The sequence below is a fragment of the Rosa rugosa genome, chromosome 4 (genome assembly GCF_958449725.1).
Source record: "Rosa rugosa chromosome 4, drRosRugo1.1, whole genome shotgun sequence".
NCBI lineage: Eukaryota > Viridiplantae > Streptophyta > Magnoliopsida > Rosales > Rosaceae > Rosa > Rosa rugosa.
In genome coordinates, this window is record NC_084823.1 from 12645159 (window position 1) to 12657602 (window position 12444).

The following is a 12444-nucleotide window of genomic DNA, read 5'->3' on the forward strand; positions in this document are numbered from 1 at the left end:
CTTGTGACTAGATGTACTAAACCGGTAGTCAATGCTACATTCCTCCTGAAAATGTAATTGTGGTTTACTCCTATCAAGTTTGAAATCATCACAGAATCATTTGCTGAGATATTTGTAAACTTGGTCTATTTCTTGCAACACCCTTTTTTTTTTTTTTTTTTTTTTTTGATTGGGGTGCAACACCCTTCTTTTACCAAACTTTCTATTGGTTCTGCAGTTCATGAACCTACCTTTTTAAAAAAAAAAAAAATTTAAAAAATCGTAGAACAATAATTTGTAATTCGATTGATCAACATTTGTAGATGTTCAAATACCTGTTTCTCATTTCTTCTTGGCTTATTCAGGACTCTCTTCCAATAATTCAGGTTTGACAAGGAGCATACCTTCTTGGCAAAGACCTCTGAGATCAACTGACAACTGCCTGTTCTTTTAATAGATAACCTTCGATCTCTTTAAAGTTCAATCGTATATATTTCATATAGTCATTTACAAGAGTAGTCCTTTTCGCATCGGATTCTCCATATCAGTTGTGCTTTTCCATGAATATTTGTGTTCTCTTTTTTTTATTGCATGCTATTTGTACATTTGATGTCTAGTGTTCATCATTACTTAAGTGTACCATAGGATGATATGACAACAATTTGTTATAGCATCTGTAATAATTGACTATGATTGGTCATTCATTATTACTTTGCAACATTAGGTGACAGACAGAATCATGTATTTGATGGATTATATTCTAAACCACCTTTAGTGATCACTTTTAAAATATACTAGTCCAGGAACTAAATTTCTTGCCGTGGAATTGGGAGAGGTTGAAAACACTGTGCCTGTCAATGGATGAAGGTGGCACAGGCTTAGAGAATTATACATATTTGGATGTTCAATTGAGTCCTCACTGCAGAAATGAGAGGATGATTACCAAACTCGGTGATATGACAGTAACTTACAGATTATCGTATGAGTTTGAAACAATGAGATTCTATAGTTTTTGTTGATAATATATCATTCAGCTGTGCTTCTTTTGCCTTCAATTTTTTTATATATTTTCTGCTGTGTTTTATGTATCAATATTTTAGCATTGCTAACTTATGGTCCTTTAAGGAGGTAAGTAAGTTTGTTGGTGCTTAAGTGAACTGGGGTGTGAGGTTCAATGGTTTGAAAGATGTCAGATGTCTCATATACAGTAAAAAAGGTTTTCTGTTAAAAACTTAAAATAACTTTGGTTTATAGGCAGGTTTACATTTTAAATTTTCTTCAGAGTCAATACTTCCTTTGAGGAGGTTCTTTATGCTTGCAAGGATGTGCAGTGCAGGACTGTACCTTTCCCTAAGGTGTTGTTCTTCTCTGAATTTTATTATTCAAATATCTGTCTTGGACTTCAGATGTCAATTGATTGGGCTTTGTATTATGGCGCCTCTTCTTTATATCTTGAAAGGATTGTTCTGCCTCAGTAATCTTGGATGCTGTATACTGAGGTTGACAATAGTGTGTGATGTTTAGTTATAGAAAAGAAGATAAGATGAAGAGGAACCATTGGAGTATATGACCTGCGGAGAGTATGAAAACTTGTACCACTCTGTAATGGTAGCAACATACTTTATTTTCCCTTAATCAGTTTACAATTATACACAAATGTTTGTAGCATGCATGCTTACTAATATATAAATCTTTCTGCATATTTGTAATCTTCAACTTTTGGGCTCATATGTAAGTTTTATTTACTAGGTACAAGTACAACTTGCTACTGATAATGTGGAAGTGCTTCAGGGAATAAGAAAGAAGTAGTTTGGTCTAAAGGTAAATCATCTGTCGACACAATTCAAAAGCTATTGATGTTTTAAATGAAGACTACTTGTTTTTATCACACTTAGCTGATTCATGTTTCCTGTTCTAGTTCTAGTTCCAGAATAGGATCTGCAACTAACAAATTAGTGTTTTAGTCGTCTTAATGCAGAACTTTTTTTTTCATGCATTATAAATCTCTGTTTTGGAGCTTGTAGTGTTTCTTCATTAGTATCTCTACTTATGTGATACAACATACAGTAGTGGAAATTAAGCAGTTAATTAAGAGATGCCTTCTTATGTGGGAGGGTCCTGTGATGTGTTGGTTTCTACATCAGGTTTTGGAAATACTGAGATATGATGCATACATCTTTAACTCTTTAAGCTAGTAGATCCTTCAACTGAGAGTTGGCTTACTTGAGCAGCTTTCTACACACAAGAGATACACATCTTGAAGTTCTGCCTTGGACCCTCTCTCAGAAAACCCTCGGGAATTATTATGTATCAGTGATGAAACCACATGATCCTACTTTTAACAACAAACTCGATTGGAAACCTGACTTTGGGGGGTGGGGGTTGTTGGAGTTGAAGAGTTCAAAGCCAGTGATTCACTAGAGTAAAGCAACTAGATTTGCCAGTAATTGTGTTTGTACGCATGTGAAATGGAACTTACCCATTTTGATTGTTATTGAATGTTGATGAGTTCTCAGTCTCGCTGTTGGATTCACTTCCTCTTTCTTTTCCATTCCTGGTTGCTATTGTATTGGATTCATTACAGTTAGGGTACCGAATCAGTCCAAGTTTGCGGTTTCAGTTTGTTTTCATTCTTTCCTAGCACCATTAGCCTTATCACAACTGCAAGACGCTCTAGCTAGGCAGTACATTGTTTGTTTCTTTCACTCTTATGTGAATCTTTTTTCTGTTGCAGGATTTGAACAAGTTGGGAATTTGAGTGGTTAAAGCTTGGAGGTCCAAATTTCCAAATAGTTAGGTCAATTTGTTTTGCAAGGGGAAGTATAATTACAATTTACATAAGAGAAAATTCCACAAATGATCACTCAACTATGACTCATTCGACACTTTGGTCACTTAAGTTTCAAATATATCACTTTGGTCACTCAACTATTACACTGTCAATCACTTTCTCAGCTTGGCATAATTTGGTTCCCTAGTCTCAGCAATCCAAACATTTTTCTCAACTACAACAAAATATGAAAATACCTTGATTGGCCGAAATTGGAGCTTGAAGGCAAAACTGCCGATTTGCACAGTAAATCCTTCGATTCTCCTTCCACACCTAAAATTGAAGCATGAAACTTGGAGGGATTCATCTATGAGAAGTGGGCTTTCCAGAATGGAGGTTTTGTAGCCGGAGGTGGTTGGAATTGAAAGAAATCGGAGATTGAAGCCGACTGCTACAGTAAATTTTGGGACCTTGATTTGCAAAATTTCGGCCAAATTGCCGTGAGCCATCACCGTAGCCATGTCAATGCTGAGGAGGCGGTCCTAACCGACCTTGTGGCGCATTGATTGATGACCAGAATTGGAAGATATGCTGGAAAAAGAAAAAACCCGATTCGTCGGGGAGAGAAAGAGGAAACGCGCGGGGGAGGAGAGAGTTACCCGGAGTAGGTTCTGACATACCACAGTAATTTTTCAAATATAGACTAAATTATCATGAACAGTAACTTTCATTTTTCGCTTATAACTTTCGCATAAAAACTCCAAATTTTACGTACCACAAATGCACGGACTCAGTTTAATGTTCTCTACAACTTTCATGAAGAAAATTTTCTCAAATTTTGATACGAACAAAAAGTCAACTTTTAGGGCCACTAAAAGTTCGAAACGGAGTCAAAAGTAAAAGTAAATGTCGTTTACCGTCCGTAAGACTAGTAAACCTGTAAATTTAGGTTCAGGACGTAACACTAACCACCCATGGAAGATTGCCATGCAAGCTCAAAGTCTTCATAAATGACCAAGACAAGTGACGATTTTCTGGCCTTGGTTGCCCATAGAACCTAGTGAACCTCCACCGTTTTGGGTCCGAAGATTCCCCTATAACAACATCGATATGGTTCTCAGAATAGGTATGTACCTCAATGGTCAAATCATCATCCCACAATAAGCATAACCCTCCAGCTCTTGTTACCCCCTTATCATTCTTCTTCTTTACAAATAGGGCTGGGCTCGGGTCGGGTCGGGCCCAAAAATTGGTGAGACCGAGACCGAACCCGAAACTTTCGGTTCGGGCCGGTTCGGGTTTTTTGTAAACTGAAAACCGACAGAAACCGAACTGATTCGGGCCGGTTCGGTTTTCGGGCTTTTTCAGGCCCAAAATGCCAGTTTTGTCAGTTTTGCCTGTTTTGGTACCTGGAAGACTGGAATGCATATCAAATTATAATGCTGTGAAATAAAGTCATTAACATAACTATAATCAATTTGCAATAATCAAGTTTAGCCACAGTTTACAGTTTACAACACAAACTCAAGAGTCCAGAATACATTGGTTAACAGAAAACAATCCAAATTGTCCAACAGAAACATAAACACAATTTGCAATAATCAAGTCTTCTGTATTTCTTGCCAGATACATAAGGATATTCTGCCTGATTAGCAGAGGAGTTCAACAGCCTCACTCCAACATGAAGAATGTTTGCATGTGCAAACAAAAGAAACAAAGAAGAGGAAAGAATCTGCAGAGAAATCAAATTTTCAGTACCAACATACACATAATTAAAATCTCCTATAGGACTAAAAACACTTGGAAAAGATCTGGGTACTTTTCTTTATATTTTAGTCACAAAGAAGGTTTAAGAACATCACAAACTTGAACAATTAGGAGAACTTGGATTCTTTCAAGCCTTTTCTATCAGTCCAAACACCTAAAACATAACTATTAAATCCTGATTATGCAATAAGCCAATAACTGCCTACTAAAGTACTAGCGCAAGAGCCTCCCATACACATAACTTTTTGCTAGGAAACTAGCAAGACCTGTCGATAATGACAAGTAGCTTTAATTGTATAAAAGCTTGTCAAAAAGGAGCTGCAAGTCAAGACTTTCCGCAAGTATGCAGCAAGTCGGTTTTAAATGCAAATCAAAACAAGAAACATGATGCTACGTGCCCATCTCCCAATCAAAAGAAAAATTAAAGGAAAGAAGATGCTCCAACTTTGAATTCCAATTAAACCCAGGCAATTGATAATCAGAAAATAAGCAATTGATTATGGGTGCATACAAAGGGTCGTACCGGAATAAAGAGTCGCACCGGCTATTTGCTTCTGCACACAAATTGACCAACCACCGGAACAAGCTTTGAACCTACAGCAGCCAAGAACATTGGGAATTTTGTTAGTATTCAGAATAATGAAAGCCCAGTGGAGATGAGACGAGAAAGAGAAGCTTTACCCAATTTCTATATAACAATTCTAAATTTCAACTCTTTTTTTTCAGCTTCCATATTCAAGAAACTCAGATTAAAAAAAGAAAAAGAAAAAAGAACCCAGCTTTGGTAAGACTGTTCTACCAAATGAACTACAGAACACAGAAACAAAACAATCCAAATGAATCAGTAAAATGGATAACATAGAAGAAACATACCTGGGTATTGCAGAGAAGAAGAAGAAGAAGCTTTGATCACAGAGAGAGAGAGAGAGAGAGAGAGAGAGAGAGAGAGAGAGAGAGAGACGTTGAGAAAAAGTAACGGTCAAGCCTTGACCTTCAGTTTTGATTCCGTGACGGAGAGAGCGGAGGAGGATTTCGATATTCGGAGATCGAGACTGGAGCAGGAGCTGGTAATGGAAGGAGAGAGAGATAGACAACTCAGAGAAGGGTGAGGGAGGGACTGAGAGAGTGAGAGGGAGATTTCATCTGGGTTTATGAAGATCTGAAATTTGGGGCTGAGGTCGAGTATCGACAAGCAAAGAGAGGGAGGCTGAGGTCGAGTTAGTGGACTGGAGGAGACCGAGGCCTTTAGGAGTTTAGGGTTGTTTATTTTTTTATTTTTAATGTTTAACTTATTATTATAACACCCAATCATGGACTGACATGTGGCAACTGCTACAGTATTCGGGTCGGTTCGGGCTTTCGGGCCCTAAAAATATGAAACCCGAGACCGAACCGATTACATGAATTCGGGTCGGGCTTTAGACCGAACCGAAAATTTCTATTCTAAAACCGAACCGAATCGGTCTTTTTTCCTCGGTTCGGGTCGGGTCCTCGGTCTTTCGGGTCTGGACGCCCACCCCTATTTACAAACTTGCAATCAACCCCAAAGCTCTATCTCCACCCTAACTGTCTTCTAACCTCCACCATCTCGTCCGCGGTGCATCGAGTTTCACTTACAAAAATTAACTTGGGAACGTTGAGGGATACCATCCCTTTAAGCCCTTGAACTGTCCAAAGGTTCCCAATCCCTTGGCAGTTCCAGCATAGTATATTCATTTCTCGTGATAGACCGAATCCAGACCCATCACGGACGGATAATCTGGAGCACATCCAGAGCTCGGAACCTGCTTCTTCGAATAGACTCTTAACCCAATACCTTCTTACGACGCCCACCACCCATAGCAAAACCCTTATTTCCCCTATTGCTTTTTTTCTCAAACTGATCCCTAGTGGGCCTAGGAGAGTCCGGAGTCAACTCGGCCTGCAATTGACCCCCATTTATAGAAGACTTTTTAATTTGCTTACCCTTAGCCCTTTTGAAACTCACATCGCTCAGTAGCCCACCATCACAAGCCTTGTCCCCCAACCCACTAACAGTGCGCTCATCTCGAGTCAACTTTCCTTTGTTTAAAAGTTTTCCTGCCATCAGCGGGGAAGCTTCATCTAGATCCACCGAATCCACCTACATTCCGCAATCCCCTCAGACATAACATTCGTAGCCTCTATCCCCATCAATGCTTGCTTCAATTCCGGACAAGCATTAATTGGAATATCCTGAAGATTGCTATCCTCCAGCGCCCATGACCACTCACCCACGCGCCTTCGTTTCCCATTGGTCCCCTGAATCCCGCCGTCAGCTTCCGACGAAAATTCCACCTCTATCAGGTCTCCAGCAACCTACAATCAATCCTCATCCTCCCATTATGCCCTAGAGCGCACCATCCCCGTTATCGGAAAGTCAGGGGCCTGTAAAATCCAGCCGGTTTTCGCCTTCTCCACCAAGCTATACCGGCAGCCAATCCACCCTAACTCAGGTCCAATCTCTTTCTTCTCTTCCAACTGTTCAGCCAGCCATTTGTCTCTGTTCTCTGCACACAGTAGGGCATCAAACTGAACCTCCAGAATTAATCCACTCAGGTGGGATTCACACCGATTGGAATCATGAGTGAGCAAGCCTCAATAGTAACAAAAGGCTAGGTTGGTAGCTTCACATAATCTATCTCAAAGTGGGAGGCCCTCTCCTTCCCGGTAGTCTACTGATGCAACTTTTCTCAATGGCTTGGTTGTGTCAATCAAAACCCTTACCTTCAGCGAGGTTCCCCAAGAACAGACTGTGTGTAGAATCCTCCATCCTAACAAATCTCCCCACCTGGTTACCAATCTGTTGACCTGTTTCCTCCTCCATATAAAGCTGCGGAATGCCCCATGCCCTGATCTAGAAGAATTCCCAGTTGAGGGAAACCTTCAACAGATCTTCACATCCATCTGTAGCAGAGATGGCGAAAAGAGCCTTATCAAAGTGCCATGGGCAACCCATCAGCACCCTATTCTTGTCATACTCATTCATGAAGGAAAACACAATCCGAGCACTTATCTCTAATGCCAATGTCATCACCCGTGGTTTGTCTTCAATCCTTTTCTTTGGTGACCACAACGATTTCATTGTCCTCATTAGCGCCTCCTTCCTGTATGATTTGGCCGTCAATAATCTACCCACCAGGAGAAACTTCCTTAGCTTCCATTTACTATGATTGTCTGCCAATATCACTTCATGTGCCTCCTCCTCCGTGAGTGTCAGTCAACGAACCATTCTCCCTAGATCTTTCTCCATTTTACACACCCATGATGTTCTCCAAATCCACCCAACGTGCCAACAGATCCACACATACGTTGAGGAACTGGTCCTCACTTTTGTGCCGGTTGTGTCAGCAACAAACGAAAACCACAACTCTCTCTAGAGAGAGAATAAGCTCATCGATTTATACCAAAGGTTTATTACATGTACAAACTAACAACCAACAGTTGTTTTTGCAGAGAACAATATTGAGTTTAGTGACTATTCACTACGTACGTATCACAATTCGAGTTAAGTGACTAGGTTTTTCATTCATCGATCTGTTATTTCTGTGGAATTGTGGAAGAGAAGCTATAATATTATGCAACACATACGATTTGCCGAATTAAAGAAAATATAAAGAAACGACAATTAGCTACAAAATACTATGATATCATATAAATTAGATGTCAGAAATTCATAATCTTTAGAAACATGGAGTGAACTAAGAGGGTTGGAACCTCAGTGACATGTCGAGACTTGGAAAATACCGCTCAATTCTTTCACCACCAAGGTACAATACACCAGATATGTCTTGGGAGCAAATTGAGACTGAGGAACATAATTTGTTGCAAAATAAATACATTTCTTTTCTTTTTCTTCAAAATCACTAGCTGGAAGAGAAAATGATCCATCTTCTCCTAAAAATAACAATTGGCATGGTCTCCCAAGCTTTGGATCGGAACAAAGTTGTCATAATCTGGTCAATCTTGTATGCTCTAAAACTCCTTGGCGGCATATATGGATTATAGTGAGGCACCTCTTCATCAATAGCTTCTCCACCTTCATGATTGTCTTCTATCCTCCAAAATGCATCTAGCATTTGATGGATTATCAAGACTTCATTGTTTGTCGATTCAGACACCGTTGTGCCTCTTCCATTTGATAATAATTCCCTAAAGGTGCATGATCTAATAACTGATGATGGAGAGTGGGATGATTGTTAGTATACCGATAGTTCCCTCACTTTCCATGAATGTGTGCATGTGTCACTTCAACAAATCTGGGAGGTAATTAATACAGTGAAAAGTGGTAATTGACTAGCTATGAAAGACGGAATGAGGGCTATGTGGGGCCGGTGGTGGCGGCCGGAGGTGTGGAAACATTTGTGGATTCTTAAAGTTATACCAAAAATGCTACACTATTAGTGTGTGGAAAATGTGCATGGAGCAATGAACTATTGTACCGAAGGAGGATCCCATAGAATAGAGGCTGTTTTCAATGTCAAACATCATCGGAGTCATCATCAGTTTGTCATCAAGTCAGTTTTTTTATTTTATTCAATTTTTGAAATATGCAAATTTTTGGTATTTTAACGGGTTGTTTCCATTCCCTCTCTATAATTTGGTACTTATCTAATTTTAGTAAGAGTCGTTTCATCGAAATAGAAAATTGATCAAGAATTCAGTACGGAAGGTGCCTCTGAAACTAACTTGTTTTTCTAGATTATCAAAGTCTTATTCGTTGAGGAGATGAAACTGTTGGTGGTGATACTATGGTTGAATTTGAGAGAGTGAAATTACGTGTATCATGGTGCCTCCCCTGTTAGCGAGTAGCACATCAATTATTAAATGAGTAATTGAACGCTACAATAACAGTCAAAACAACGAGTTTTTGCCTCTTCCTCTCTCTGAGAAAACCCTAATGTATGCGCCGTTGTCCTCTTCCTTTCTCGTCGCCCTCATTTGAATTGACTGCGTCTCGGCGTTGGCATAGGCTTCTGGCCTCGCCGATGGGCGATGAGTGCGGTCAAGCGGGATGCCGGTTATAGTTTTATGCCCGTTGCTCATAGGTTGAGGATGCAAGGGATTGTACTACCTATCTCTGTTTCTTGCTCAGGGATGTATTTATGGTGGTTGGGTAGGATCATAGTGGGTGATTTAAGCCAGGTCGGAGTAGGGAAGGTGGTTGAGATCGGTGGTTTGATGAGAGGAATGACGGCGCTGGTTTGGCACATGGTTCGAACCTTGATGTAGACCCTTGTTGGATTTCTGGGTGCATCTCCAATGATGGATTGGGACTGGATACACAGGTCGGTGGTTGGTCGAAGAAAGGCGCCGGTTGCGCACGCCAATGCACTAGATCGGCTCTTAGATCTGGTTATTGGCTTTGCAGTTTTGGGATTGTGCTGGTGGGTATCCTGGCCTGGTGGTCCGACGTCAGAGGTGGCTCGTTGGTGGGGAGAATCCGACATGGGTGGTGGTGTGGTGAGTGGGGTGGCGGTACAACGGCTAGATTGGGTTGGACAAAAGGGATGGTTGCACCCATCTATTTTTTTAACCTATTGGGCTTGGGCAGGTTTGGTAGGCCCTATGTGGGCTTTTATTGTTTTTATTTTTCAGTTCTTTTGGTTCCCTAGTGTTAGTTTGTTTCCGTTTTCAATAAGTCCCCATCTAAGTATGGTTGGCGTTTGTGGGCGTTGCATCGGTTTGCACACTCAGTGTGCCTTGTCTGACCTAGTAAGACGGCTATCTGTTATAAAATGGAAGCAACCTCCTAGTGGCAGGATGAAACAGACTGTTGCCGGATTTGTTTTTGTGCGACAACATAGTAGGAAAGCTATGCCATTTGTATTGATGCTTCTTCAAAATAGAGTTATCTTTCCAATATGTCACCGTTTTATCAAAGCAAATGGAGTAACCAATAGAGCACTATTTGCTAATTCGTGTTAGAAAACATGCATATTGTAATTTGAGGTTTAAGCTCTATGTCCCCCCAAGTGTATTCTATGATTTCATTAATAAAGGCTTCATTGCAGCCGCACCAGCCCACTTTAAAAAAATATAAGTCAGCAACTTTTAAGTAGCTTCAAATTCAAAAAATGGCAATATCCCTTTTCAGATTGCAAGCAGCCTATTACAATGATGTAACGTCGAGCCACATAGGAGTGCACAGACCGCTAATTTCGAGCTTTCTTAAAAGATACAAAAGGTGCAATTACATTGTTGGAGCATTTAATCTTAAGATTGATATATGAAACATTATTGTGCATATGCCGGTCTTTTCTTGTACTACCAAAACTCCTTTACATTTAATTTGTGAGGTTAAGAGATAATAGAGTATTAATTAAGAATGTATAACGACTTAACGTATTCGTCTTATATCCTCCTAAACCCCAAGTCTTGTCCGTAAAACCCAGTCCAGAATGACGGAATTGTGTGTATAACTGTATATATGTATCCCCGTATAAAAATGAAGGCCATACATCTGCGGAAGCAAAAACAGTCATGTTGATCGAAGAAGCTCCATGGCTGCATCTAGTTGAAAGAGGAAACAGGCCAAACAAAAGTTTTGGTCTTTTGGGAAAAGTGTGGTCAAATATATTTTGGGATTGAGTGGATTGGTATGTGGAAATGTGATTGGTGAAGAAAAGCAAAGTGATTGCTTTTATGAGCAATGATACAGCTTCCACTTCATGAGTGAGTGACATTTTCTAGTCGTCCAAAAAAGAAGTCCGACCCGACAAAAAGCCAATTGAGGTCAAATGGATGGGACTGAGATTGTATGTATTCAATGGACTAATTGTAATCAATGAATGAAGAGTTTGCGTTGAAAGTTTCAAAGTACTCGATCCATACTTAAGAAAAGGGTTATTATCACAAATGATACCTGAATTATACCTCAATCTTATCGATGGTATCTGAACTTCAATTTTGATCACAACTAGTACCCGAATTTTTCGATTTCATTTTAAATGGTACCTAGAGCCACATCCGATCACTATTCTGACTAAAAATGGCATGGGAGGCGATCATAGTGATGATTTTTGATGATTTCAAGGATTGCAATCATATATAGTGATGATTTTTTGGTAATAGACGTACCTTGAAATTGTTTTTTTTTTGTTTTTTTTTTTTAAATTTGGCTTTTTCGGCCGGAATAGTGACCGAATGTGGCCTTAGGTACCATTTAAAATGAAATCGAAAAGTAGAATGGACCTACTTACTCATCTAAAATGAAATAATAATATGATTTTCTCACATCTTACACATATTATATATGTAGGTATAGGTCTTGATCATCTCATTTGGGATAAGTTGAAGAGAAAGTAAAACAAATAGCTAGCTAGTTGGATTCTACTTGTATAGATCGAATGTATATATATTTACGTACTCTTACATAAGATGATTGACCTTAAGGTCTATATGATGGCTAACATATGTTAAACTTGCTTCTAGGTTTGATATTAAAAGGAAGATCGAAGTAATTAATAACTTAATGTTTGATGTATCGAATTTACTAGGTCATCACCTGCATCACCATAAGATATTTTTTTTAATGAAGGTCATGATCATCGGTACCCAACCATCTTTGGTGAGAAAGTCCATCTGTTTGATTAAACTAAACCCTAGCTAACTAGACTTATGCCAAACCAACAATTAGATAATGACAATAATAAATTTCTCACGTGTTTGATTTTTTATTTTTTTCATCTAGAAGCAAGGTCTTGTTACAATTGGGAACAAGGGAACAAGAGGGATGCTCAATGATGTTTAAGTTAACCAAACCATATGCTTTCATACTCTTAATAAAAGAAGGATTAAATTCAGTTTAGTCCCTCAAACTTTAGGTCAAACATCAGTTTGGTCCCTCATCTTTTTTTTTAATCAAACTCATCCCTGATCTCTCAAATTGCATCAATCTCGTCCAAAAT

At 39.4% G+C, this 12444-nt stretch overlaps 2 long non-coding RNA genes across 2 annotated transcripts; one reads left to right on the top strand and one right to left on the bottom strand.

Annotated features, from left to right (window-relative positions):
- The first annotated feature begins 793 nt into the window (after positions 1-793).
- Positions 794-2852, top strand: LOC133742309 (uncharacterized). Its single transcript, XR_009862504.1, has 3 exons — positions 794-1587; positions 1729-1800; positions 2714-2852. It is a non-coding gene; the product is annotated as an uncharacterized LOC133742309 (long non-coding RNA).
- A 1399-nt stretch (positions 2853-4251) lies between these two features.
- LOC133742258 (uncharacterized) lies at positions 4252-5743 on the bottom strand. Its single transcript, XR_009862453.1, has 3 exons — positions 5390-5743; positions 5040-5110; positions 4252-4481 (listed from the first exon to the last, which is right to left on the bottom strand). It is a non-coding gene; the product is annotated as an uncharacterized LOC133742258 (long non-coding RNA).
- Between the last annotated feature and the right edge of the window lie 6701 nt (positions 5744-12444).